Source organism: Falco rusticolus, chromosome 13 (genome assembly GCF_015220075.1).
Source record: "Falco rusticolus isolate bFalRus1 chromosome 13, bFalRus1.pri, whole genome shotgun sequence".
Classification (NCBI taxonomy): Eukaryota; Metazoa; Chordata; class Aves; order Falconiformes; family Falconidae; genus Falco; species Falco rusticolus.
The window spans coordinates 18,462,021-18,468,093 of NC_051199.1; positions in this window are offsets into that span (position 1 = coordinate 18,462,021).

Here is a 6,073-nt window from a genome sequence, read left to right on the forward strand (position 1 = left end):
GGTCTCCCCAGGGAGCCCAGACTGGGACCCAAGCAAAGGTTCGTGTGTCTCACCTCAGCCCCCACAAGCACCACAGAGATACCATTAAGGAGAAAATAGACTTAGCTGGCTTCCAAGAAAATCCTCCATGGCAAGGCAAGCCTACATCCTTCTCCTGCAGGGTCACAAGCACCCCCACCCCCACCACCAGGCTTTCCCAAGGACCAGCCACACCACACCTAGACTGCATCCCTCAGCTTTCCGAGCAGCTACTCACACTTCTGCGTACCCTGTGCCTGATGCTAATGGAAACAGCAGAAGGAGAAAAAGCAGAGGAATCACAAAAAACAAAACCCCTCCCAAGGCTTAGTACTACAACACAACCCCCAGCAGCTCTGTAGCGACTTATGCAATTTCCAGGCTCTCTCTAACAGGTCCCCAGGCAAATCCAGTGCACCTGAGTCAGACCAGCAAGCAGTGCTAACCCCTGGCTTCCAGCCACCCTCAGCACCCTGCTCCAAGATGGGAATGCAGTCCTGAGCCATGCCCTAAGGCTGCAGAGCTTTGTCTGAGGTGTAACGCTGATGTTTAAATTTCTATCAGTAACCAAGGGCACAGGTGTGTCTGGGTCACAGACTGATGATGGCTTCAGGCTTCTCCCTTCACCAGCCTGCCCCTGCTTCGTTTGTGCACAAGTGATGTGCTCTTGGTGCCTGTACTCTGCCCCAGAACTGGCTGCATCCTGACAGCAAGTGAAATCGCCTGTGTGCAAACCACGTTGTGATGCTAGAAATATTTGGCATCATTTTTTGCATTCAAATACACCCCAAAATAGCTCACTTATGAATGAATAATGCAGAAATTGCTCTCTACAAATACAGCACAGGGCACCATCCCTCTCTGCTTGCCACTTCCCTCGGGACTAGCAATCTTCTGCTTCTCCCAAACATATGGCTCATTGTCAACTGAGTTTTTGTGTCTTGAGGGGTTGGTTGGGGCATGAGTAAGAACTAAAACGTGACTTGAATGACATTGTAAATGCTGTTGTTTGTAAAAGCACAAGCCACAGCAGATTTTGAAGCTAACCAACGGCCTGTTGCTGGGTCTCATAAATCCAGGTAGGTTGTTAAAATCCACCCAGCACTCTTGTCTCCAGCTATGTGATCTATAAGCTATGTTTCCCCTCCAGTCTACAGAACATGTTATGTATTGCCTGCCATTCACAGGGTCTCTGCTCACCTCTTAACGACAGGCAGCAGATGATTAATGGGTTGTTAATGAGAGCAGAGCTGGTGTTTGTCAATAATACTCCACAGCAAGACCCATGCAGCCCACATGAAGAAATGACTGCTCCCAGGCTGGTTTAGAGTAATGCACAGAGGCAGGCAAACAGCTTGCAGTCCTCTCCCCACATCCTTCCTTCACTGAGTCCTCTCCTACTCCCCTGTCTGTGCGTTGTCATGAGTGTTCAGTCTTCGTATTGCTGCTCCAAGGGATGGTCAATGGAAGGGTTAAATGTCTAGACATTCTTTGGATGTGGGTTCTCAGAGGGCTGGGACAGCTGGCCCACCGCTGGCCAGATTAAAGGCAGCAGCTCTGGGAAGTATATTTATCAGTTACTGGAGCAATGACTTCAACATTTGTATTGCTGTTATGACTCATGGCTCAGCCCTTCCAATGCCAGAGCATCTCTTGTGCACTGACCGTCATCCTTGCCATGAGAAAATGACACCAAGGGAAACTGAGGTAGGGGACATGAGGCCCCTGCCATGGATACCACACTGGGTGTGAGGTGTCTGAGGCAAGGCACACATCCAGCTGTGGCTGTGGGGACCTGGGGGTTTCTTCAGCAGTAACAGGGTGTGCACCAACACACAGCAATTCTCTGAGATTTTTCTGGTTTGCTTTTTTTGGGTTTTTTTTTTTCTGCCCAGGGAAGCAAGGTCCTGCAAACAAACTGTTGATTGAACTCAGCCAGCTCATGTTATCTGTGCTCGGGAGCATGGCACAGCGTGCAGTCCCCTCCAACGCCACGGATTTGCTATCATCCCCTACCACCCGCATAATCACTTCAGTCACGCCACACTCTGTCCCTGCTGCAATTTCATGGCTGCTTGGTCAAGGGGAAATCACAGCGATTTGGCCTTGTCTGAAAGCATCACAGCTGTGCACTGCCTTTCAAAAGGACACTGGTTTGCACATAGAGGGATTGGCCATGGTGGGACCCTTATAGGGTACAGTGCTCCCCAGTGACATGCTTGCCAGCAAGAAAAGTGCTTGGGTGAGGAAAGGGTGCTGGGTCTGGGTGCGTGGGGGATGGAAAACAGACCCCTACCTATATCAAGAACTCCCCTGGACTGGGGAGGGCGTGAGGCATCAGGCAGTGAGGCAGGACCGTAGGCTTCAAAGCCTGTCCCCGCCCCAGCTTTCCTCTGGACTACTCCAAAAAAACTTTCAGAAGTCTTTTTCTCCCGAAGGTGTCAAAGAGATGCTTTGTGGATACCAAATGCCTAAACCCTTCACGAGTCTTGTGCTTGTCTTTCAGTGTGGCATAGGCACAGCCAAGCCTGTATCCTGTCATGGTGAATGATGCTTCAGCACCTCAAACCTCACATTCTCAAAAGCACTTAGGGGCTTCCCTTCCAGTGAAATACAAAGGGGATCAATGCCAAAGCACCCATCAAAGTCAGGACCAGCACACATGGTTAAATACCAGCACAAAGTCACAGGTCTGGGAGCTGTCAGGAGCCAGTGACACAGTGGCTGGGACCCAGCAGCAGAAAAAGATAAATTTGACTGGGTCAAGGTATGACACAACATCCCGATTTCTCTGGTTTTGTTTCAGTGTTATATGCATTTACGGTTTTTTTCTGTTAACTGTTTTGGGCTCCCCCAAGCATTCTCCAGTCTCAGCAGAGGAGGGAATGTCAGGTTGCTGAAACAGTCCCTATCATCTCATATCAGTCATGAATGTGCTGTGATAGTCAGGGTACATCCCGTGACTGCTGTCTCATGGTGTGCACATAGGGGCAGAGGATGGGGCTGAAAAGGGGAAAAAGGACTCAATATTTCTATCCACAGCATAATGGATCTGATTTTCTCTTGCAGCCAAATGAAGCATCGATTTATTGCGAATAGCCACTGGGCTGTGCTGATAGTGCACTAGATATTTTTTTTTTAGGTACCTTCTAGCGGATGCTGTGTGCTACCTCAGCATCACCTCTGCGAAGGGCTGTGGGTGAGTCTTACCGCAGGACAAGTGCCAGAGGAGGGCCATCACGGCCCAGGGGACAGCTGGGTGCCACTCACCTGTCCCCCAAAGCCTCTAAAATTCTCCTTACCCAGCCCACAGGGCAGAACCACCCCTGGGAGCCACCTGCAAGGAGCAGCTCTGAAGGCGCCCCGGCGCCCAGCGCTGCCCCGCCCGGCCGCTGTCCCCGCCGGCGTCCCCAGCCAGAGGCTCAAGTGCCATCTAGTGGCATGCGGGGCCCCATGGGACACACGGACGTCCCCAGCTGCCGGGCAGCAAGCGCTCCGCTGCCCTCCGCCTCTGCGCCCGCTGCCTCCAGGCTGCTCTCCCTGCTTCTTCCTGGAGGCAACCTTTGCCACCACTCTGCTGCCTCTCTTTCCCACATCTGTGTGGCCTCCTTTCCGCATTTCCATCGTCCTTCTTTTCCCCGTTGTCATGCATCCCCCTTTTTCCATGGTCTCCATGGTCTCCACCTGGGACTGTCACAGCGTACCGTGCAGCAGGCTCCAAGGACAGGGGTCTGCAAACCTGCTGAAGGGCCTGTCTCCTCCAAGGCTCACAAAGCAGAGAGGCGGCTTTGCAACAGAACTATCTGCCCTGTTCAGACTTCTGAGTGTCTCTTTTATCACCTCTGTGCCCTGTCCCCCAGTGACATCCCCAAGATGGGACTTGCTGCCTTCCTAGCACTGCAGCTGCAAAGACAACCTGCAGCAGGGTGCTATGGGCACCACCAGCAGCTCCCCAAGGACGGCTTTGGTGGGATCTCGTCAGTGGTAAGAGCCACGAGGGGGCTCCAGGAATCTATCTGAGCTGGAGGAGAGATGCCAGGAATAGAGCTTGCATCTCCTGGAAGATGGAGGAGAGGTGCTAGGAGCAGAGCTCACATCTTATGGAGGATGGTGCCTCCTCCAGTATCCAGGGTGGAGAGGAGCAGGAGAGATGTCACAGCTCTATCAAGGAGCAGGATCTGCTAGAACTTTTGTCCCTGTCACATACATCACGACAAGGAGCAGTGCACATGTTGCAATGTGCCAAATACAGGGCCTGAGAGGGGCTGTGGTGTGGGCTGTGCTGGCCCAGGGGACAGCAGGGTCACAAGCTCTTGCAGGATACTAGTGTTCAGCGTGTGATCACTTACACCAGCTGTATCTTCATCCCACAGTCTTATTCCTGCAGGTCCATATTTGTTCCTCACAGCTCTTTTATTCCTGTCTGACTCCACTGAGTGCAGGGGTATTATTTCCAGGAGGTGAATTTGACCCCAGCATTAAAGAAATGCTCTGGAAAACACTGCTGAGCTCACTCCTCAGCTAGCATCATGGACATGCAGAAGTAACTCCAGGGCTGACCTCTTCAGGTATAGGAGACACCAGTGAGAAAGCGGGTCCAGGTCTGTCTGGTCTTTCGCAGTCTAACTCCATTGTCTCATCAGCACCTGGGGAAGAAAACACACCTCATTAAAGACTCAGCATGCCCATCCCTGTTACTGCATGGTGAGGGTGAGGCCTCAGATAACATTTTAGCAAATCCCCCAGTACGGTGGGGACAAGAGTCAACACCCCTGGCATCACTAAGATAGCTATGTGTTAGCTGGATGTTTTAGGTAAAGAGCAGGTACATGAGACAAGGTGACCCATGCTTGGCACCCTGCCTGGCCAGCACCAGATCCTCCTCTCAAGTGACCATTTTTTGCCTTTCCTCTTGGTGGGCACTTCACACAGCCATGTGAGTGGCCAGGCCCGGCCACAGCAGACCCTCCCTCTCAGACAGGTGGGAATAACACTGGAGAAGGTATTGAAGACAGAGCAGATTCTCCAACACCTTCCCTTTGCAGGCTCCTGTCCGTCGCCCCGCCAGTGGACTCTGCAGCACAGAGTTTATGTCGCTTGGAGGCTGGGGACAACCTGGAGTGCCAAGCCTGCACAGCTGCCGGGGGGCACCGTGGCCCAGTGGGAAGCGCCCTGCACAGCAGCACCTGACGATGCAGGATCCATTGGGGCTGATCTGCTGTAACTGAGCAAAGCAATGCAATTACTCAGGCCATCTAATTAGGGCTCCAATAGGACTGGTTTGGAGACCTGAGCCACTTAGTAGAGGACTGGGGCACTGCAGGTGCTGGGACTGGGGACTGGAGCAGGAGGGAACGGGGATGCATGAGGCTGCAGATAGCTTTAGACACTTGGGGACAGCAGAAATGAGGTCGTGGTCATTTGGCTGCTGCCCCTCAACTTTCTTGAAGAGCCCACACTGTCTTAGGTCAGATTTGGCCAGGAAAACCTTGATCCCTGAGCTGGTCAGTGTGAGCCTGTAGGGAGCTATGATTCTGCACACCAAGGGGTTTGGGAGGCTGGTGGGTGGAGACAAGCACTGGGACAAAGAAGACCCGCAGTGTGTGGCAGTCTGGCAGGGAAATCAGCTCAGGGGGCTGCTGATGGGATTCACAGTGACATGCTTCTTGGGCATCCTCTCCCACCCTCCAAAGCCTACCAGGGTCAGTGTATGCCTTAAGTCCATGTTACACTCAGCAACATGGTCCAAAACCATGCGGAGCTTCTGTTGCTGCTACAAGTGTCCCAGTGCAGCCTTGCAGTGTAAACAGACTTTGATCCCAGTGACCTGGCTTTAAAGAGGCATCAGCAGGCAAAGAAAACATCACTTCAGAATAAAGTTGCCCCTGAATTAGAGCTGTTCCAAAAAGCTATAGAAGCCTGTCATGATGGAAAAATGAGTGTATGAAGGACCCACCCTGCAGAACAGGCAGGGAAAAAATAGATCACGATGTATTCAGGGCTCAGACAAGACCACACTTGCCTGCAAAAAGAAAGCCTTGCATTTGACACATTG